This window comes from Stomoxys calcitrans, chromosome 4 (assembly GCF_963082655.1).
Source record: "Stomoxys calcitrans chromosome 4, idStoCalc2.1, whole genome shotgun sequence".
NCBI classification, from domain to species: Eukaryota; Metazoa; Arthropoda; class Insecta; order Diptera; family Muscidae; genus Stomoxys; species Stomoxys calcitrans.
In genome coordinates this window covers 62,938,360-62,963,133 of record NC_081555.1, presented here as the reverse complement: position 1 = coordinate 62,963,133, position 24,774 = coordinate 62,938,360, and the positions used below count along the sequence as shown (strand labels likewise).

At 36.2% G+C, this 24,774-nt stretch overlaps 1 protein-coding gene and 1 long non-coding RNA gene across 2 annotated transcripts in view; one reads left to right on the top strand and one right to left on the bottom strand.

Annotated features, from left to right (window-relative positions):
* Positions 1–24,774, bottom strand: part of LOC106089988 (mannosyl-oligosaccharide alpha-1,2-mannosidase IA) — a 268,411-nt gene that overhangs the window by 86,838 nt on the left and 156,799 nt on the right. The gene's annotated exons all lie outside the window — the stretch shown is intronic.
* Positions 16,760–17,085, top strand: LOC131997375 (uncharacterized). The gene is made up of 2 exons (XR_009398226.1): positions 16,760–16,839; positions 16,916–17,085. It is a non-coding gene; the product is annotated as an uncharacterized LOC131997375 (long non-coding RNA).

The following is a 24,774-nucleotide window of genomic DNA, read 5'->3' as shown; positions in this document are numbered from 1 at the left end:
GCTTTCTTTTTAACCTAAAACAAATAAGCACGGGCTAAAGTCGGATGAAGGCGACTTTTCAAGTCGTCAAATTTAAAATTTGCTTAAATTTGAGTTTTTGAGAAGATCGATTAATAAATGGGTTACCAAAGGCCTAAAATGTGCAATCGGAAGTTGCATATATACGGGAGCTATATCTAAAACTGAAGAAATTTCCATGAAAATTCATAAGTCATCAGAAGAGTAATAAGAAAAATCTTCGTGCCAAATTTTGTGAAGATCTGTTGATAAATTACTAAATTATAAAGAATTATTCAAAATCGGACGAAAATATATGCGGGAGCTTTATCTAAATCTATACCAATTTCATAAGAGTCATAAGGGAATCCTTTGTGACAATTTTCGTGAGAATCGGTTAACAAATGACCAGTTTATTGCAATACTAGTCCAAATCGGACGAACTTATATGTGGGAGCTATATCTATACCTAAACCGATGTCTATGAAACTCTCCAATACTGTCCAGACTTATAAGGGAATCCCTCAATAATCCCGCAATATTTCGTGAGAATCAGTTTACAAATGACGATATAATTGTAAGTTAAGTCCAAATCGGACGAACATATATATGGGAGTTATATCCAAATCTGAATCGAATTTTTCCAATTTCAAAAGGCTTCGTCTCTAGGCCCAAGAAAATGCTTGTTCCAAATTGAGGAAGATCGGATGAAAATTGCGACCTGTACTTCTACGCAAATTGTACATGAGCAGGCGGACATAGGTAAATCGAATCAGAAAGTGATTCTGAGTCGATTATCTCACTTACTTCTGGGTGTTAAAAACAAATTCACTAAGTTATAATACCCTGTACCACAGTAGTGGTGTAGGGTATAAAAAGTGTTAAAAATCAATATAAACTGGCTTCTCTTGAAAGCAAATACATTTGTATAGTCATTACCTTATGTTACCAGCATCAATTTAGAACCATCGTCGACTGCTCGATTAACTCCAAGTTTTGTATATAAATAATAATAAATTTAAGCCTTTATGAAGCCTATTGCTTGCGTATGAAGTTACAATAAAACTTAATTATGTTTCTTCCCATCCATTCACTCTTTCGACGTCCTTGACTAATGTTGAGGCAGAACCCCAAGTTGTTTCTGACATGCAGCTCACATCGTCTGTTATGACATTAAGCTGATTTTGGTGGCAACATAAAAATTGCCGCTTTGCGGCGGGAACTAAGATCTGCCAACAATGTAGGGATAGGGCAGCAAAGGAAATTACCACCATCATATATGCAACAATGAAACTGACAACAAAATTGACAGGATTGTCTATAAAAACAACTCAACAAGAAAATCCTCTTTTGGCAAACAAATATGACAAAGCCATAACACACATAATCGACACCGCAGCCAGTCCCTTTTTCAAGCAAGGCCAAAGAAGGACGCCTGTCAACGACTTAAAAAAATTGCAAAACAAAATGAGTCGAACCCCGAGCAACACACAAATGACAGCATACATATGTATATGGTATGAACGCGTAATAGAGATAAGATCCAGGCATCTGCCTCCCGTTCTCCGAAGAATTCGTCATTGTAATCTGGTTGTAAAGCTGACGATGCCAGGCAGAGCTCGCTCTAACAAGACATATTGGGTTGCCCAAAAAGTAATTGCGGATTTTTCATATAGTCGGCGTTGACAAATTTTTTCACAGCTTGTGACTCTGTAATTGCATTCTTTCTTCTGTCAGTTATCAGCTGTTACTTTTAGCTTGCTTTAGAAAAAAAGTGTAAAAAAAGTATATTTGATTAAAGTTCATTCTAAGTTTCATTAAAAATGCATTTAATTTCTTTTAAAAAATCCGCAATATGTATATATATATATATATATGTTGGAAAGATTGACATCTGGAAAATTCATTTCAAACCATTTTATAATGAAATTTGTCAAGGGTAATCCTTTGAAATACAGAAGATAATCTTAACAAGTAAAAGCGTGCTAAGTTCGGCCGGGCCGAATCTTACATACCCTCCACCATGGATCGCATTTGTCGAGCTCTTGCCAAGGTATCTCTTTTTAGGCAAACAAAGGATAAAAGAAAAGAATTGCTATGTTATTGGAACAATATCAAGCTATGGTTCATTTCGGACTGAATATTGGAGACCATAGTAGAAGTCATTGTGTAAAATTTCAGCCACATCTAGTAAGAATTGCGTGCTTAAGAGGCTGAAAAAGTAAAATAGGGAGGTCGATTTATAGGGGAGCTGCATTAGGATATAAGCCCATTCATGTCACTTTCAACACGTATGTTAAAGGTCATAAGAGAAGCCGTTGTACAAAATTTCAGCTAAATCGGATAATAATTTCGCCCTCTAGTGGTCCAAGAAGTCAAAACCCCAGATCGGTTTATATGGCAGCTATATCAGGTTATGGATCGATTTGAACCATTCTTAATGCAGTTGTTGGAATTCATAACAAAACACGTCATGCAATATTTCAGCCAAATCGGATAGGAATTGCTCCCTGTAGAGGCTCAAGAAGTCAAGACCCCAGATCGGTTTATATGGCAGCTATATCAGGTTATGGACCGATATAGCTGCCATATAACCATACTCAGCACAGTTATTGGAAGTCATAATAAAACACCTCGTGCAAAATTTCAGCCAAATCGGATAAGAATTGTGCGATCCGGGATCTTGGCTCAAGAAGTCAAGATCCCAGATCGGTTTATATGGCAGCTATATCAAAACGTGGACCGATATAGCCTATTTACAATCCCAACCACTAATAAGAAGTATTTGTGCAAAATTTCAAGCGGCTAGCTTCACTCCTTCGAAAATTAGCGTGCTTTCGACAGACAGACGGACGGACGGACGGACATACATTCGACTTAAAATGTCATGACGATCAAGAATATATATACTTTATGGGGTCGACGAATATTTCGAGGAGTTATAAACAAATTGACGAAATTAGTATACCCCATCCTATGGTGGAGGGTATAAAAAGGCAAATGGGCATCAATGCATTGTTTAATACAAATTATGTATTGCCTTCAAATTATAAGTAAGAAATGTCAAAAGTCTGGCGATGCCGACAATATGATACACAACACCTGCATTATGAGTTTTAATCACTCAAACCATTTCTAAGCCCATGGGCTTATGGTCTTGTGTACGTACACAATAATATGCAATAGTGTGTGTATGGATCCACATAATACCATTACATGAAACCTATATTAAAATCTCAACAATTTTAGTGGACTTTGGCAGAGGTGTTCAAATCCGTTCTAAATTGGGGTGAGTATGGCTTTATAAGTGAAAATCTTCTTATATATAAAAATTAATTTGTGTTTGTTCGTCGTTTTGTTTGTGTGCTCTCAAAACGACTAAACCGATTTTCTTGAAATTTTCACAGATGATGCATAATGATAACGTGGTGAAAACTACACTTTTTGATGTCTGAAGAAGGGGGGCGGATCCTTCCCCTGAATCTAAATTTCATAAAAGGCAGACCTCGGAAATGGGTGGTGCGACTCAAGCGAAATTTTATGAATATTTTTTTATTTTTGCTTCCTGAAACTTATATTTTATATTTTTCTATGTAAATATATATTTTTTCGACTCAATCACATTTTTTTTTGTACAATAAAAAGAAAAGAAAATGACAATCCAATGCCTACTCAATCTAACATATTTTTTAAAACTCAAACTCAAAACTCAAACTAACAAAGAAAATGAAAACTTAACCTACTTTGTTAAAAAATAAATAATTTAAACGATTGAGAATAATAAATGTGGATACACCACAGTACCCCCTAACAAAAATTTGGTTTCCAAATTTCGGCTGGAGTACCTCGATACCCACTTTCGGGACCAATGTTCTGGGGGTTTACCCCCTCCACAAAGATGAGGCACAAATACAGGTATTTGGGAGTAGAATACAAATCTTACATGCAAATGTGGGACCATGTACTTGGGGCTCCGACCCTTCCCCAAAACACCGCCCAAAGAGTATAAATTTACCGACTAGGGCAATATGTGGCACAAGTCAAAGGTATTTGAGATTGGTTTGGGGGACGCCTCACCCCCGAAAACCCCACTAACTCGGACATACATATTTGAAATGAAAGGTATTTGGAATTAGAGCACGAAATTCATATTCACTTTCGGGACCATGTTTCACCGATTAAACCCACCAACAACCTCCCTTTCCCAAAATCCCCATGAGAATATCGGATTCAAATAAAGTCTTTGAATAAATCTAACGTCGAAACTTAAATGACCCTAAACGCACAGTGCGAATTCATAGACCAATAAGGATCATATGGGATTCAAATGAAGGAATTTAAATTGTTATAGTGTAAGTCAAACGATATACATATTCTATTTTCGTAGCATGGTATTTCAATAAAAGCTCTCTAACTCAGAGGAGCGGGCCCGCTTCAGCTAGTTTTCAGTTAAATTAAACTTTAAACGACATCATATGAAATTCTGGTTAGAATTACGATTGCTTGGCCAAATTAATTTTTTTTTTCATTCTGTATATATGGTAAACAATCGTGTATGACATTATTAACCATATGAAATTAATTGTTGGAATAAAATGTTTCATATTGTTCATATTGTCATAATAAAATGTACAAATAGGCTGACTCCCAAAATGTTAATTGCTTTCTAAATTTTTACATTGTAAACTATTCTAAAATGCATCGGTAAAGTATTTCTAACGCAACAACATAGCAACTAAGCATCAGTTTGATTGTTGATGCTTTAACATTTTTTGTGCTTTTGCACATACAATGGTTAACAAAAGACGAAGGAAAAATGGCCGGGTAACAAATTTAAACATGTCTTGGTAACATTTTTAATGTAAAGGGTAATTTTTATACCCTCCACCATAAGATGGGGGGTATACTAATTTCGTCATTCTGTTTGTAACGACTCGAAATATTCGTCTGAGACCCCATAAAGTATATATATTCGTGATCGTCGCGACATTTTATGTCGATCTAGCCATGTCCGTCCGTCTGTCCGTCCGTCTGTCTGTCGAAAGCACGCTAACTTCCGAAGAAGTAAAGCTAGCCGCTTGAAATTTTGCGCAAATACTTCTTATTAGTGTAGGTCGGTTGGTATTGTAAATGGGCCATATCGGTCCATGTTTTGATATAGCTGCCATATAAATCGATCTTGGGTCTTGACTTCTTGAGCCTCTAGAGTGCGCAATTCTTATCCGATTGGAATGAAATTTTGCACGACGTGTTTTGTTATTATATCCAACAACTGTGCCAAGTATGGTTCAAATCGGTTCATAACCTGATATAGCTGCCATATAAACCGATCTTGGGTCTTGACTTCTTGAGCCTCTAGCGTGCGCAATTCTTACCCGATCAGAATGAAATTTTGCACGACGTGTTTTGTTATGATATCTAACAACTGTGCCAAGTATGGTTCAAATCGGTCCATAACCTGATATAGCTGCCATATAAATCGATCTTGGGTCTTGACTTCTTGAGCATCTAGAGGGTACAATTCTTATCCGATTTGAATGAAATTTTGCATGACGTATTTTATTTTTACTTTCAACCACTGTGTCAAATAAGGTTCAAATCGGTTCATAACTTGATATAGCTGCCATATAAACCGATCTGGGATCTTGACTTCTTGACCCCTAGAGGTCGCAATTATTATCCGATATGCCTGAAATTTTGTACGACGGATCCTCTCATGACCATCAACAAACGTGTTTATTATGGTCTGAATCGGTCTATAGCCCGATACAGATCCCATATAAATCGTTCTCTCTATTTTACTTCGTGGGCCCCAATGGGCGCAATTCTTATACGAATTGGCTGAAATTTTACACAGGTCTCCAACATATAATTTAATTGTGGTCCGAACCGGACCATATCTTGATATCGTTTTAATAGCAGAGCAACTCTTTTCTTATATCCTTTTTTTGCTTAAGAAGAGATGCCGGAAAAAGGACTCGACAAATGCGATCCATGGTGGAGGGTATATAAGATTCGGCCCGGCCGAACTTAGCACGCTTTTACTTGTTTAGCTATAATCTTTTGGGCAATACTGGTTTGAAGAGCTCACGCACTTTCGTATTTTGTTCCACTGTTAAACATCTTTAGTTTGGTCTATAATTTAACCATGAATCGTCTTACAAACGAACAACGCTTGCAAATTATTGAATTTTATTATCAAAATGCGTGGCGCGCCTCTTCCATTCTACGAAGAAGCCCATTCTGACTCAATCAAGAACGTAAATAAGCAGAATTGTCGATTTTGAAATGAAGATCAGCCAGAAGCATTGCAAGGGCTACCAATGCATCTAGAAAATATTACATTTTGGTGGGGTTTATGAGCTAGTGGCATCATTGGACCGTACTTTTTCAAAGATGATGCGAATCGAAACGTAACTGTGAATGGTGAGTTCTATCGTGAGATGATATCCAACGTTTTTTTTTTTCCAAAATGCAAGAGCCTGACTTGCATGACATGTGGTTTCAGCAAGACGGTGCCACATTCCACACAGCACGCGTAATAATGGACTTATTGAGAGGCGAGTTCGGTAAACATTTTATTTCCAATTCGGGACCGGTCAATGGCCACCTATATCGTGCGATTCAAAGCCTTTAGACTTTTTTCGTATGGCAATGTCAAGCTCATGTCTATACAGATATGCTCGCTTCAATTAATACATTGGTAGACAACATTTAGTTGTGAGATACCGGTAAAAATGATGGAAAGAGTATGTCAAAATTGGACTAAGCGGATGGACCATTTGAGCAGCGTCGACCGCAGTCGAGTTTTTGAGGCCGGAGTCGAAGTAGGAGTCGGATTATTGAGCCGGACTCTGAGTTTGGTTCTGTGTTGAGCACGTTAGCCCCGACTCCAAACCGCTCTCCAACTCCTTAATACTTAATACTCTGACTCCAACCCATAGTAATCAAAACACATGACAAGCCTTAAAAAGCAAACATAAATAATAGCAGTTAATAAAAGGAACTTTTTGCTTTCATTTCAGCAGATTTTTGTATTTTAAACAGGATGTTTTGTTAGCTAATATTGCAGTAAAATATGCAAGAATTCACATCATTTCAACACAAAAATATAGAAAATTTAGAAATTTTGTCTTATTTGCGTTTTGAAAATAATAGTACTATTAAAAAAATATTTTTCCTTAACAATACTGATGCCAAAGACTTACGGCCTAATTTACAAAACTTAATGTAAATTTGAAATAGGTTTATTTGACAGCTTTCCTTTAAAGAACTGTCAAATACACCTACAATATTACAAATCAACATTAAGTTTTGTGATAAGACTGTAAATATGTAGAAATTTCCAATAGGTGTGCAACGTTGCAACAAAACCCAGATCCATTTCCACTGCATTCGATTCGCAATAAAAAATCAAAGGTATATTTACGAGTAGACGGATAATATTTAATGGTTATTGCATTTGTTCCTCTTCGACGTTTGGTTATCGAATAAGAATTAGGTATTTTCTTTTTGATTAAGGTGCAATGGTTTTTTCGTTGCAATTGCTGAGCAGCATAAAAGAATGAACATTTCAAAATCGACACATTCAGACCGGTAAAAAATCTTTTTCCTTAAGGTTGGTACTACGTTTTTTTGGGGGCAAAATTTCCCTAAATCGTTCTTTCGGAGGTTTGACAAGGTTGCCACATTTTAATTTTTTTGGGTTTCTTTGGCCAAAATGTTGCCATTTACATATAAATAAATTCATATGGCACCAACCAATTTATCAGCTGCTTAGGTACATGTTTACATACAAATTCATATATGTTGTTACAAGTTCAACCAAAACCCATCCCTTCAAAATTAATAAATAATGAAACACAAAACTATTTAAAAAGAAACGAATTATGCTTCTATTTGTAAAAATAATTAGATTTTATAGTATTTTTGTATAAGTAAAATAGATAATTTGGTATAAGTAAAATAAACACAACTTTCCAAAAGCTTTTGCCTGCATCTTCAACTTGTATGAAAATAATGTTATTGTAATAGCAAGACCAAAAGCACAACTCTTTCACAATCGTTATTACTTCGGACAATAGTTTTTGAAACAAACATTTATTTTTTATTTATTTTAGAAGTATATTTATTTACATTTTTATATTTATATACAAATAGTTTCTTATGTATGCATCCACAAACACATGTACCTACTCTTTCCACCCCGAGTAAGTACATGTGAGCAATATCACTAACACTAACAAACACTTAGTTACAATTTGAAGTTTCGCGATCGCGTTTATTTTACATAAGAAAACGACTTGTTGCGCAGCAACTGTGACTGTGCTCTTCTTGGGCGTGGTGAAATGTAAATTTTCACCAGATGAAAAAACAAGTTATAGCGGAAGGAACACTTTTCATCAATATTTCATTTTTTTTTTAAATGGAGTTTCACCGCGAAAACCGAATATAGTGTCAACCTTTACAGTGAAAAAATCCAAATTTATTTCGTTATAGTCTATTGATAATTGCTGGTGACGCTTTTACCTGTAAGCATGCTGCTGCCAAGACAAAATGAGAAAAGTTTATGTAATGTCGGTCCATTTACCTGCTGAGAACCTGGCAATGAGTCAACGCATTTGATCCTTCAGATGCTGATTTGCCCATAAAAAATTCCATTAAGGATCAGGGGCAAACTACACACATAACAATGAATGCTGTCCAATTCAAGTTTAATCTCAATGACACGAGGCCTCCTTTTCATAGCCGAGTCCGAACAGCGTGCCGCAGCGCGACACCTCTTTGGGGAGAAGTTTTGCATGGCTGCCATACCATTTTTTGCTCACATAAGTCGCCAGCATTACATTGGTTTTGCTTTCAATATTCGCACAGCTGTTAGCTGTCAAATATAGCATAACTTGCAGCAAGCGCATTGAAAGAATTTAACGCCAGATTACTCAGGGAGTGGTTTTTGGCAATATTAAAAGATTTGATTTATAATTTTATTAACTAAGGTTTTTATTTAAAGTAGAAGGTATGTGTTAGCTTAAAAATATGTTTGTGCTCAGTGATTATCTATTTATGTTTTCGTGGTAGAAGTTAACATTGGTGATAGCAGATTTGAAGTGTTATATACTATAGTTTGACGGAGTGCACCTTTTGGGATTCGATCGGATTAAGTACAAATAAGGGTTTGCTTCTTTATTTTGTTATTTGTTGTTGTGCATGAGCAAAATTATCTACTCGTTCTTGCCCGTTAATTGGTTAAATAATTTTGTAGGCACAATTAATGTTTCCGAAAGTACCCTTTTTTAATATAGAAGAAAGAACAAGTGACCGATTTGGATCCTTTTAAGGATGGATTTTGGAAGTACATGTCATTATTTTTGGCATGTAAAATAATGCATAACTCATTATCTTTAGATTTACTAGCTGCTAAAATATAACGAGTTATCAACAGGAATACCATCTGTGTTATCGGTAGTACAAATGTCATTACATACAACATTCGATGAAGTTCAAGAATAAGCACTTATTTGTAAAAATAGAAAAAAATCATTATTATGACCTTGGTATTGTTAAAAATGCCATTAAGAAACTGCGGACGAAATTATCTCATACCAATGAGTGCTGTCCGTTACAACGTTAAGCTCAATAGTATGGGACCTACATTTTATTGGCGAGTCCGAAGGCTTGCCGCAAAGCGACACCACTTAGTTGCACTAGGAGGGCGTTATTATTATAAAAAATATTTGTAATTTTTTCTACCTCTCCACAAATCCGTTGTTCCGCATGCTGCGGACGTAATTTTAAAGAAATAAAAAATTTAAAAATCATTTTGCTGATCCGAGGTTTGAACTCGGGACCTTTGTATGTAAATCTTCCGAAGTACGCTTTGTGCCACAAGACTACTAAAATCACTTCCATGTGTTAGAATATTGTGTCCTTTGACATATTCTATTGTCAAAGATAAACACAAAGACATGGCCAACTCTGATGAAAGAGAATTAAAGTTTGCTTTTGTGTTGTAAGCTAATATTGAAAGGAGAAAATAATGTTTAATCAAACAATAGTAATGTGGATGAATGCGTAGAGCGTCTGCTTTGAAAACGGAAGGTTCTTGGTTCAACTCTCGGCTGTGATTAAGGTAAAGTTTTAATTTCATTTATAATAAGTATTATTTATATAAAATTTGTCTTCTTCAAAGAAACTGTCATTATTTTTGGAAAAATTTTATGCTTAGGCATAAGTACTTATTTTTGAACTATTGGAATGCTTGTGCGGAAGGACTTTCCTCCCACGACATCGCCATATAAAAGTCATTAGAAACGATGTCTAAAAATAAGTAGTTATTAGTTCTTGAATGAGGTTACCTTTTTGGTTTTTTGGCAATGAGAGTTTTTCCTGGGTATTCACACATTTTTCATTAATCTCGCAAAGGAGAGAGATAGGGGAGAAGTAATATTGGCAAATATACCACACACCAAAAGTTAAAGGATTAGTAGTAATGGTAACCCGAATATTTACAAAAATTTCTCCTCTCGTTTGTTTACTTTGTTTTCAAAATAGCGATACAAGTGTCTTCTCCTCTTGCCTCTTCTTTCATAATCTGTGCAGTTTTCGCTGTCTTTTTCGAAAAAAATTGAATTTTGTTCCACAGTCAAATAAGTTGCCCGACCCTTCCTAATTTCTAGAGAGTTTTGGTTTCTCTCCCAAACCACCAATCAATCTTTAAATCGGCAGTTAAAGGATCGGCAATGCAACTCCTTAGTACTCCAATTATTATGACGGGATTCAAGCAATGGGTATAGGGTGTATAGATTTAAGAAAACTTGGATGCAAGGATTTGTCGGTGTCCATGCGTTTGAAATGACGATTTTTTTTAGTTTTACATATCGAATTGATACCAAATGCTTTTAAATTATTTTGCAAGCGATTATGTATATCCGCTTTTGTGCCATTTTAAAACACACTCTGATTAATTCAAACCACGATGCAGACTCAAACAAACCCATCCGGTTGCACAACCTGCCCAAGGACTTTATCGGCAGTTTGTTATAGAGGAAAAACATTCTGACATGTGTTAATATGCGGCGGAGTATTTACACGGTGTCGTTAATTTGACATCCTGAGTGCGTGTTTATTAGCCATGTATGTGTGTTAATTAAAACATAACAGGTCATTATTATACTGATTTTATTATTTAATCATTTTTTTATTTTTTTGATAATGTTACGCTCAGTTTGTTGCTTGGTTTGTTGGATGGTTGGTTTTGATAGCTGGAATGTATTTTGTGACGAAGGAGTGGGGAAACGAAAGCCAGCAACACATGTTTGGATGTATGCTGAGCGCATGTCCTTTTATCAATGCATGGTGAAAGATGGGAAACAAGGCAGGAGAGTACAAAGAAACATCGAAATGAAACCTTGATGTCGAAAATGGTCGGTAAAATTCAATTAAAACCTTGTGCTACCCAAATAAATTCATCATCGTCTTGTTCATGGCGTGCACTGACGAAGAACTTGCGTCCTTTCGTTTGTGCTTAAGTGGTTGCAGATAGAACAACGAAATACGTGATGGTGAGGTGCCTCAATTAAATTATTATAATTCCATTATGAATCCAATCACAAACGAAGTGTTATGGAAAACTAAGACTTTATTTGATCAGCAAGCTGTGCATCTCCTTTGGATTTATTGAATTTTAAGAAGAAATATTTCTCTAATAGTTCTATGCAATTATTTTCTTCATTCTCATGCGCAATTTTGTTGAAAACAATTTTTAAAATTAAAGCTAGAGAAACTTATTTGCAGTTGGTGTATCTTGAGGTTGGCCGTCAGGATAAAGCTCAATTTGATAATCTGGCGATATGCAAAGCTGTATGCATGCAAGGAGCTCTCTTGAGTTGTAGCAAATCATTTAAGGTAGTTGAATAATGTTGAAGCGATCGCCCAACGTAATTCAAAATGTTCAAACAAAGTTGAATAAAACATTTGCCAAAGTTAATTTGAAATGTGGGTAGTTGCATGCTACAGGCCTTGCCGTTCTTAAATAATTCAAGGGGAACAATTTTCTGAAAAATCATTGTGCCAAATCTAGAACATTGTGCCAAAGGAACACCATAGGAGAAATACAACGGTTTAAACGAATTTTTGTTTGTACCCTTACAGAAAACCAAAAACACGAACATGCCAAACTAACAAATGGAACGAATTTGGCATCAAGGACAACAAATGAGCAATCTGTCCCAGTCTTCTCCTCCTTTTAAAACCTCAATTGATACCGGTTAGAACAATATAAGTATAATACAAATTTGGCTCACGACGTTAAAGAACTCAAATGAAAGGTTATTATAGTAGAGTACGAATCTACATTTAAATTTGCGATCGAGGGTCGTTAGGGGGAAAGCACATATAAAATATGATATGAACCAAAATTCGAACAGCACGTTTTTTCCAAATGATACTTTTCCAAATACAGTTTACAAATGTGTAAGAGTTACATATATAAAAATATTTTATGAGCAAGAACCTATAGGCTCCGAAAATAGAGCAATTTCATCGGACAAATAAAATTTATTTAAGAGCAAATTATACACAGTCAGTCAGATAAGTTGACGTGCACATCGTTTATTCAACAAAAAAACCAGTGGAAAATGCTCACGCTGTAAAATTTCTGAACATGACTTTTTTCTACTTTGCTGAATGACATATTAATTTAACCAATGTGTATAACTGAAGTTCAGATATTGTCGCCCTAATATCTGTGAAGAGGAGGCCACCGTAGCACAGTCGCGCGGTATGAGTTTTTTCATTGGAAAAATCATATCTATTGAACCGAATAAGATAATTGAATTTTTTTTAAACGGCATTTGATAGATAAGCGTTCAGCTGATAAAATTAATGTTTGAAAAGGGTGCTGGGCCTTTTATGTGCTTAATTATGGCTTATAAAAGCCAAAATTTGTGGCAATATGGTAACTAAGTGGAGCAAAACTATTTTTTTTTTTCAATTATAAATTTTTTGTCCTTTTTCAAGGCCCTAATATTTTAAAATTATCAACCATATCATTTTCAAATTATTTTATTAATTGACATGTTTTTGTAAGATTTCACAAGCTCTATCTTCTTCAAAAAGAATCATGACGATCAGCCTTTTAAAGCCTATTTGGCAGCACTTCAAAACTTGAAATGTTAGAGATGACCAACACTCACGCCCAATTCAGCCCCTGGAGACTATTTCCACATTCGATATGTAAAGTTTCTTGTAGATATCTTAATCTGTTCAAATATTATAGAATTATTCCAAAGATTTTTCGACTATGTCTTTTTTACATTTTTCCTCCAAACGAGAATGGGGCAAGTACAGGAAGCTAAACCCTTTTGAATTATGTTAAGGGACAATTAAAAAGCGCATTTCAAAAATATGGCGAGGGTACAAACGGGTATATTTTTTTATACCCGTTATTCAAGTAAAAAAAAGAGTGAAAAATGGGTACTTTTTAAACAGTGATTAATCTAGAGGAGCTTAAAGAAATTATTATTATTTTGGATAATTCTAATTTATTTAGTATATCCATTAATGGAAAAACCCCTTTATCTAGTTTTTGAGACATTTATCTAGTTTTCGAGATATTACAATCGAAATCGTACTAAATTACCTAAAAAATTTGTGTTTTTATGAAAATCGAAAATTGGTCCACTTTAAACGGTCATATCTTTTAAACTAAAAATCTGACATTTCTACGTACTATTTTTGAAATTGTTCGAAAGTTTAACAGAAGAAAAACTATTTTCAAAATTTCGTGGGCGCACATGGAAATGTTGACTTTTAACACCTGTTTCCTCTGTCCACGATACTATGCGTTGCGCAGAGGTCAGTATGTCCGCTACGACGCTGAACGCCTTGCGAGAACATCAGAAGAATTTCTTCAGAGGTGCTTATCTCTTCCTAATGCTGGCGACATTTCGCTATCATGCGGGACTTTTGAGATATTGAATTGTAATTGAAATTGTCAGTTAATAGTATAGTAGATGTAAGGACCATTTCAAATTTGTTCTTCACAAGTTGAATTTCTAGTACACAGAAAAATATAACTCGTAGAAAAAACCAATTACCAAATTTGTATGGGAAACTTTAAATTCTCAACGAATTTTAACATTGAATAAAAGACATTCTTTGTTGAAGTACGTAAGTAAGTCTCTACAAGATAAAATTATTGACATTTTTTTGACTTTCAACAAATTATTTAGTTGAGGTAGTTGTGGAAATAGGCGTACTACCATGTAGAGCACTAAACTCACATTCCATTCTTGTCTTGCAAACACAGGTTCGAGTCCTCCGGCCGGCCAAAAAAGAAGATGAAGATGATGTAGGTAGGCTAGAGGATGCGTGCAAGGCCACCAAACATGAGATCAAGAGTTCAAACCAAAATTATTAAAATTAGTTTTAAAAGGTAATAGTAGAGAGTGATTGAGGAAACCCCTCAGAAATTTTTTTGTAAAATATATCCTCATGTGAAATTAGAATAAATGACAGAAAACCACATCTGTGTATATCTATATAGTCATAAATAATTATATTAACGTTAACTCTTAAGTCTTAAAGCCGAGATCAAAAGGACTTTATATATAATAGTTCAGAGAAGCAAGATCCACCTGTGAAAAAAAGTGTTCCAAATTTCGCAAATTGCAGCAGTTAAGTAGTGTACAAATGTAGCACAAAACAAGTAAAAGCGTACTAAGAATCTTACATACTCTCCACCCTAAATAGATTTGTCAAGTTCTTTGCCCGGTATCTTTTTATAGGCTACAGAATTGCCAGGTTATTGGAGCTTTATTAGGTTCCGAACCAATTAGGGTGTCCCTCTGCTAACCCATCTTTGTAGATCCACAGCCTGCAGTAATGCATTTTTTAGTAAGTAAGTTTTTAATAAACTTTCTTATGGTAGTGAGACTCAATTTCTCACAATTTCTCCAATAACCTTCGACGAATGCATATCAGTACCAACATCTACTGGTGCCACGTTCTTCGTTGGAGAGTTTCCTGGGGAATATGCATAGCGCTGCCAGACGGGAGGAGTTGACGTCATTTTGGCGATTTATTGGCCAAAAATTAGGCACTTTCACGCTTTTCGATTTGAATTCCTTTAGAAATTGACGTTTTTCGGGATTAATTTTTACTGAAATTTACCTCAAATTAAAGAAAATACAAGTACAGAATTTTCGTTTATGGCTGACGTTGTACAAAAAATCCGCATTATTGCCTTATTTTAATGTAAAAGGCGGTTAAATTTAAAAGGTCAATGATGAATTTCATAACTTTAACCCGTTGCTCATTTGTGCATCTTTCCATCTTTAAAATTAAGTTAAGCTGGGTATGCACCTCCGGCGAAATTTTCGGTTGCAGCCAAGACATTTATGTCTCCATTGGAAAATAGCTGTGTAGATTACAAGATGGCGACAAACATCAATGTACCATTTTGGTAGACTTCATTTCATTTGAGCTGCGTACCTGCAAACGAAAATTTCGAAAATTTGCATTTCTTATGGCAACGAAAATTTTGTTTGAGTTGCATACCGGTCTTAAGTCTGTAATTGTGAAATGTCAAATGAACTACAAACATCGGTCGTTAACCTTTAATAACCACTTAATTATTATTAGTCCTCCAATCTTATTGAGGTCTGAATTCCGTATTTTTTGTTATCGCTTGTTTCGTTTTAGCAATAACAATTATATTCTCATTATAACAAAAATGATATATTTATGTTTTTATGAAAAAATATTAAAAAAAAATTAATCAACCTTGAATATTGTTGAAGTCAAGGTATATGCTTTCCATCCTTTCGAAATTGCATTATCTAATTGATTTAGGTAGGTTGTGCGTTCTAAATTCTAACAAGTAAAAAAGCACTAAGTTTGACGATTTTTAGCGATAAACATCGGGCAGCACTGAATATGCAATCAACGTGTAGTAGTATGAATATCAACGAGTAGTTCTAGTGTTTCCTCGCTAAACATTGTTCATATATCCCGCCGTAAAGTTTCGAGGATACCCAGCTGCACATCTCAGCAGGCTTTTTAAAATGCCTGTTATGAATTCAGGAGGCATTCCAGAGACATTAAAATTTACCTTCCACTTCTACAATTAGCCCTTTATAAGCTCTAAAAGAGTGCGTAAGTAATGCCTTCTGAAATACCGCTGAAAGAAAACCTCTTTTTCCTCATTTTTAAAATGTGTTAAATTAAAAAAAAATAAAAAACTTCTTGTTTTTTGTTTATTTTACAATAAAATTTTGTTGTTTTTTTACTACCATTTTTTCCATTTTTCCATATTAGCGCTAAGGTTTAGGGTCTCAAGCCCATAGAAAGCATATTTTTTTAACTAATTTTTCTGATATTTTGGTACATTGAGTTAGATTAGGCCTCACGACTCCTTAAGGATTTACGCCCAAAGAAGGTGAATTTTTTACCAGATTTCACTGGAATTTCAAGCAGTAAGTATATTAGATACCTTGTCATCTTTCCCTATTACGGTTTAGATCAGACCGTATTTACATATAGCTGTCATATACACCGATCTGTCAATTTAAGGTCTATTTAAAAAAAAAAAAAAAACGATCATTGCCTCTGGATGGCGATTCTAGATTTTGTTGCTACTTTGATTAAGAATAAAGTTGTGGGATAGCATAAAAAATGCCGTTTGAGAACAGGTATGTAGAACTTAATTTGAATTTTCGTATTCAGAAAAAATGTAATTTTTCACCTAGTTTTTGGAATGAACGTCAGACGGATGAATGTATAAAAACAAAAATAAGGAAGAAATTGTAATTTTCTGAAAACAAAATTCAGATTGAAAACTTTGTAAGAAAAAACAAGTAGAGATATTTCAATAATTTTCTTTTATTCTTTTGAATTTTCTAAATTCTTCTCTTTGCAGATTAAGAGTCCTTCCAAAGACAAAGAAAGAAAGAACCCAAAATACCCATTTCGGGCAAAGATGGTTTCGAAATCAGAATTTTTTTAGTAAATTGGTGTTAAGGCTACAAATATTGTTTGGTATATTTCGCACGAGTTAAGTAAAAAAACATTACCTTTGCGTTTTGAGAACTCGAGGGGGTATTCTAATTTTTTGATACAGCACCCGTTTAAATTATCATATGTTTTTCAAATCTCACTTAATACGCATCTAGGTCATATCCCATTTACAGAAAAAACGAAATGTTAAAAACACGCTAAGTTCGGCAGGGTCGAGTTTTGGGTACAAACTACAACGAATTCCGCTAAAAATTTACTTTTATTAATTCAGTTCGTATTTGAATTATTTCGCAAAAATCAAATCGGAAATTGTTTGCGACAATCAAGTCGGGAGCTGAATGTGACTTCCATGGTCTGAAGAAGTCATATCGGGATATCGATATTTAAGAAGGCCTATATCAGTATACACCAATTGAGATCGTACTTAGACATATTGTTCAGTTAAATCAGGTGCAAATTAAGGCTTCTAGGAGCCCTAGAAGTCAACTCCGGGGATCGATTTATATGAGGGCAATATCAGTTTCGATTCGGACCTGCTGTTGACAGTCGGAACATAAGTCTATGTGTCAGATCTCAGCCAATTCGGGTGAAAATGAGGCTCAGCCAATTCGGGTGAAAATTAGGCTCAGCCAATTCGGGTGAAAATGAGGCTCAGCCAATTCGGGTGAAAATGAGGAATCAAAACAGGGGATCGGTCTATTCATTCGAACGCTATCGGACACAGGAAGTGTTTGGCATATTATCAATGAGTCTAACTCTTCTCCCCTCGCAAACAATTGCACAAAGTTTCAATACCCTGTACCAGAGTGGTGGTGTATGGTATTAGAAGCAAACTAAAAAGATAAATGTATTAAATCTCATTCATTTAGCCAAACAACAAAACTAACAAAATGCTGTGTTTTAGCCCTTTTATAATACAAGATGCTAAAAGTTGAGTGTGTGAGTGTATGAGCTCTCTTGTAACGTCAACTTAAATTAGTATTTAAGAGAAGGACAACTGTTTTCCGCCACAGGGTAGGATCTTCCTGAGCCTAGACGTCTCTGATGTATCATATTTCCTTCCTTCCTTGCGTTAAGAACATGTTTATTTTATCCTTCAAATTCTTGCATAATGGCAAATTAAAAATTAATCGAAGAAAATTTTCATATTTCTATCAATGAATTGTAGCTACACCCCAGGTCGATCAGCCTGCATGTCCCTTAGAGGGGTTTGTAGCGGACCCCCTGATGATTGTCCCGGAATTCGAATATCTTATTCGTCCTTTACCCTCAAAGTCCTACCATTTAAGCCCCATATTGTCCCAGTCGACCGACTTGTATGTTTCGGAAGATTTTTCTGGGACAGCCTTTCTCAGACGTAGTGGCCAATTTTGACATCGAATTTCTATTCAACTTCCAATTAAATTTCATTTGAGTCCTATATTGCCCCATTGATCTATATGTCCGATTGGGGTCATTTGTAAGATGATTTTTTCGATAATTGCTTTGCCTTTTTTAAAAGCAAACCTATTGATTAAAAACATAAACTGTTGGTTTAAAATGGTTGCTGCTCAATTTATGATGGGGTTGGTAGAAGGAGAGTAAAAATATTAATAGCATTAGATTACATAGGTCTGCGACACAACATTCGAGGGATGTTGTAATTGTTGTGTTCCAAAGAAAAATGTACACAACATCAACGACCAACAGTGGATACTCAGCAAGGGACAAATGATGTTAGTTACTTCAATGCTTACATACATATATTGCAAAATGAAATTTTCCTCACAAACACCCCATTAAGGAACAGGGGCAAACTTCTCACATATCAATGAGTGGCTTCGATTCAAGTTTAAGGGCAATGATAACATATATAGGCAGCCAAAGAATAAAATAAAAGTTGACACAGCAGATTTGCAAGCTTCATGAATGAGATATTGACGAGTAGGCAAATGGAGGTGTGTGTCTCAGTGGATGGTTACATTCCATATGTTATTTTCCTAAAAAATAGAAATGAGCTAGTGGGCCAGTGGTCACAACAGTCATGTGAAAATTAGCAGAGCAATAAATGAGATATTGACCAGTAGGCAAATGGAGTTCCTCATAGGTAATGCAAATTTGTCCATGAATATTCCATTAAGGAACAGAGGCAAACTTCTCCCTTATCAATGAGTGTTTTCCTTCTTTTTACAGCTAATTCCCAACGGCATGCCTCAGAGAGACACATCTTTGGGGACAAGTTTTTACATGACATAGTACCCCACAGATGACGCCAACATTAAGAGGGGATAACCACCACAGAATTTTTTTATGTTCTCGCCAGGATTCGAACCCAGGCGTTCATCGTCTTAGGCGAACATGCTAACCTTTGCGCTACGGTGGCCACCCCCCAAAAAACAATGTTTGCACAGCCAGGTTTAAAAAAGTTATTGAATGAGACCAGGAGGCAAATTGATATGTCTCAGTGGCTGTTTCCATTTCATATGGAGAAATGAGCTACATAAATAAAACTCTTATAAGAGTATAAAGTACAACTAAAAGCAAGAACTTGTTGTCAGCTCAGCAGTTATACATCTACAATATTTGAGCACATTTCTGTATTGAAAACAGCACACTTTGTGAATTAAAATCGAATATGGGAATGTTTGCTAAACACTAGCCTTATTTTTGCTGAAACAATAGTCATGTCTAGTTTCCCATTTTCCCATTCGGAATAACACTGTATCGTAAATGTAAAGAGTAAATTTTGCATATCACAAAACGTAGCATTTGACATCACAAACAAAACTATTTTTTTTTAACAAAAAAGACTTGAAGGTGATGGATGGTCTGACGTCGGAGAACTTCAGGCATAAGCCAAGGGCAGTTCGGAGAAAACGGCCCTCTGTGCAGTGATGCGAGATGTTGAGACGTATTTTCAACTCAAGGCGGCCTCTTGAATATTGAGAGGGCATTTAATAACGCGAAGATGGGTCGACAGTCACCGCCCTGAGCCGGACGGGGAGACACTATGGATGCGGTGGGCAGACTAAGGAGGGTTTCAGGAGACAGGGACGGGATTGAGGCTTTGCTACAACATACACAACACAGAGCTATGTGTGATAACGATAGACGCAAATTCTGGGAAGGGATTTACAGTTTTCGAAATCATTTGTTATGTATGTGGAGGTTGCAATCCTCTTTAAGCCCCAAAAGTGATCGAACTCGTTCCGGTCCATAGGACCGATCGCCGAGGAAAGGCTACGGCCATAGGTTATTTAAAGACGCCAATAGATCGCCTTGTCATATCGAGTATCACAGGCACTCAGTATTTAAGCAAGAGCCGTTACCGTCCAGCCTGCAATTGCAGCTACTCCATATACGAGTAGTGACATGAAAACCAAACAAATTGGAGCTCAGAGTTTCAACTGATATGGTGCTTATAATCATCACGTTCCGGGTCAAAATCAGTATGTGAATATGGCGGCCCTCAAGGCCGTGGGTTCTAGTACATTGAAGTCGAAGTGCTAACAATGATTAGCCAATACGACAGCGCCGTATTGACGTTTACTCCCTACTCAAGATATATCCATATGCAAGTAGGAGCAGTTGGCAAACAACAAAAAAATTGTAGTGTTTTATGCAACCTTAATTTTGAGTATGTTACAAAAGTTCGCGCCACTTTTCGTTATTTGTGTTTGATATGGTTCTTAACTATAATGCACACACACACACACAACCAAAATTCGTTGACAGATAGTGGACTTCGCGAGAAGAAGTTGTACTCAGCTGTTTGCGGTTCACAACCTGGTAGTTTTATCATGCCCCTACTCTCTTCTATTGTAGTAATTTCTTCTTGTCTTGTGAGAAATCTCACGTTTTCATTTACTTTTTACAACAGATCAGACTGCCACCTTTTCATGGTGGGCTACCCATTCAACCTCGATTATCTTATATATAAAAACAATTTGTGTTTGTTTGTAGGTTTGCTTGTTTGTTTGATTTTTGTTTGTTTGTTTGTTTGTATGTTTGTATGTTCCATATAGACTCAGAAACGGCTGAACCGATTTTCGTGAAATTTTCACAGATGGTGCATATTGATCCCGTGATGAAAATAGGGTACTACATTTTTTGATATCTGAAGAGGGGGCGGACCCTCCTCCTTACCCTAATTTTCAGAAACGCCAGATCTCGAAGATGGATGGTGCGATATTTTGTGTGCTCTCATATAGTACCCTAAAAATAAAAATTTGGTATCCAAATTTCGGATGGGGTACCTAGGGGGGCTGCCCCATCCTAAAACCTACAAAACATATATTTACACCAATAACGACAATATGGGACTCAAATGAAAGGTATTTAGGATAAGAAAACGTATCTGATATCCAATTGTCGGACCAAGTGCTAGGGGCACCACCACAAGCCCCAAAACACCCCTAAATCGGACATATTTACCGACCATGGCAATATGGGACTCAAATGAGAGGTATTTGCGAGTAGAATACGAATCTGATATCCAAATGTGGGACCCCGTTTCTGGGGGTCCACCCCTTTCGCAAAACACCCCCCAAACAGGACTTATTTACTGACCATGGCAATATGGGGCTTAAATAAAAGGTATTTGAATGTAGAATACGAATCTGATATCCAAATATGGGACCAAGTGTTTGAGGGGCCGCCTCTCAACAAAAACATACCCAAATGAATGGTCTTTGGGAGTAAAGCACGAATTTGATGTATCAATATTGGGGAAAAGAGTCTATGGGGCCACCCCACCCCACAACACCACCCAAATAGTAAGTATTTTCTGACCATTGCAATATGAGGCTCAAATAAGAGGGTTTTTAAAGTGGAACACGAATCCGATATATATTTTCAAGGCCAGCTCACTGAGTGGCCGCCCATCCCACAAAACACCCCCCAAGTCGGTCATGTTTGCCGACTATGGAAATATATGGCTCAAATTAAAGGTATGTGGGAGTAGACCACATATCTGATATCAACATTAGGGGCCAACTGTCTAGCGGACGTCCCACCACCATAACAACCCCTAAATAGTACATATTTGCTCAGCAAGGCAATTTGGGTCTTAAAGAAAGTGGAACTAAATATTCGTAGTTTTTAGGGTCAATACCCCAAACCAGACATATTTGCTGACTTTTGCAACAGGGAGTTTAAATGGAATTAGAAAACGAATTTGATATCCAATTTTGAGGGCAACGGCAATGGGGGTTCAAATAAATGATATATAGATATATGAGAATAGTGCACGTTGCTGATATTTTTTCTGGGCTTAGTGTTTGGGGGACCACCCCAATCCCCAAAACACTCCTAAATCGAGCATATTTACCGACCCTGTCCATGTGGAGCTTAAATGAAAGGTATTGGGGGGTAGAGCAAGAATTGATACCCATTTTCGGGACCAATTTTCTGGGGATCTCCCACTTTCCCAAAATACCCCACAAACAGCAATTTTTTAGTGACCATCGCAATATGGGGCTCAAATAAAGGTATTTGGGAGTAGAATACGAAATTGATATCCAAATGTAGGACCATGTATTTAGGGCATCACCCCCTCCCAAAACATCCCCAAAGGAAAAAAAATTTTCGACCATGCCAATATGTGGCTCAAATGAAAGGTATTTGCGATTAGAAAACGAATTTGATAACCTATTTTGGGGCCATGTGTTTGGGGAATGCCTCATCCTGTAAACTCCTCTTTAGCTTATGGCAATATGGGGTTTTAATAAATGGTATTTAAAAGAAGAGCACGATGCTGATATTTTTTCAGGGCCAAGTATCTGGGGGACCATCTCTCCCCCGAAGACACCACTAAATCAGACATCATGAGAATATCGGGCTGAAATGAAGTATTTTAAGAATGGAGTACACCAATAAAGATCATGTTGGATTCAGATAAAGGCACTTATATTGTTAAACTGTTAGTCAAGTTTGCATGGTATTTCACGAAAAGATCTTTAATTGTGGAAAATAAATATTCCACGGAAACTTTTGTTCCATATAAAGTAAAAGAAGACGCAGCGGAGCGGGCCCGGGTCAGCTAGTTAACAATAAACTGTAATAAATCATAGAATCATAGGAGAATAGCTGTTTTCTCAACATAATTTTTTGGTTTTGAAATTTCTTCAAACTTCAAATTTTATCAGCTGACACGAAAACGGAACGTAAAATTTTGTTTTTACTGATTTCTACTTTCCGGTTAGGGTCGACAGACGTTCGGTAATCGTTTGCATGTGTTTTCACAAAGCAGAACAAAACAGCTGATACATATTCCTTCCCATTTACGATATGTTTACGAGAGCATAACCAGGCCTTTAGGAACGTAGTTTGATATCAAAATATTCTTTATTATCAAATTATTTAATTTTTGTAAAAACAAAGGGGAGTCTTCCATTTTAATATTTTACTAATACTACACAGAAAAAATATTGACTTAGTTTTGACCAATTAAACATGGTTTGCTTTATAAAAATATTTGTAATAAAGTTTTTAATTGCTTTGATAATTGTTTGCATTGAAATTCTACTTGTCATTGAATCGTGACATGTGATTGGTTAAAAGAGCAATGTTTAACAAACCTTTAATTGCACGAATTAAAATGGTTATTTAATGACACAAACGGTAGGTATGAACCTGTTTCTACATAAAGCAAGATGGTATTGCGTACTCTTTCATACACATGTAAAGTGCAAATATACATATATTTCTGGCTTCATTCCTGATGTAGTTCAAGAGAAGGCAACTGTTAACGTTGCTAGACGAAAATAAATTTGACACAAACTAACAACTAGAAAGTGAGAAATATTTTTTACAGCTTCATAAAACTCAATAATAAAATAAAATAAATTTATAGTGCGAATTGGAAGAGTGCAAAAAAGAAAAAACGAGAATGTGAATATATGTTAACGGACGAATTATATGTGCGAAACGCACCTTAACATGGAGAACTTGGTATAAATTAAATAACATATGTATTTTTGCACATTAATATTAACCTATTGTTCTGGAAATCCTAATTATCCATATATAAATTAGGCACCTTAATATTGACCAACAGAAGCACAACTTCCTTACTGCATCCCTTCATGTGGATCAAAACTACGAGATAGTACCCCATTTCGAATTGTTTCCAATATAAAAATAATCTCCCCATTATACACTATACGGCGACGGCAACTGCGATAAAAATTCTATGATAGCCGAGTGAACGACAGGTAAACTTGGATTTTTCGCCATCTACATAGCGTCCACGGAACAATATATAAACTAAAAGACTGTTATCCAATGATATCCATGTAGTTGTACCATTAGGAACCTCTCCGCTCGTTGTTGTTGCAGTAGTTTATTGTGTTCTATCTTTCGTCTGCTTGATTCTGTTGAGTGTCAAGACCCAGGAACTCTGCGACTAAGATGGGGTGCGTCCATAGGGATCTGGGTCTGAGTCGAGTGGGTCTGGCTGGGCAGTTAAACAGGTGACGTGTATCGTGCGCTCCCTGGTTACAATCGGGACATACATCTTGCACGTCGGCATCAATCCTTGCTCTGAAGGAGTTGAGGCGGCCGCATCTGCCGGAACGTAATTGAGCCAGAACTACTCTGATTTGCCGGGGGATTTCAATTTCTTCAGGTGCAATGGGAGGCGGTCGTTCTCCAAGGACTACATTCATCCGGTAGCCATTTACCGCATTTGCTACCGTGTCTGCATGAATGTTGTCTAGACCTGCTTGATATAGAGGTTCTCTCTTGTAGCGCTTAACCTCACGCTCTAGCCCAAAAGGTATT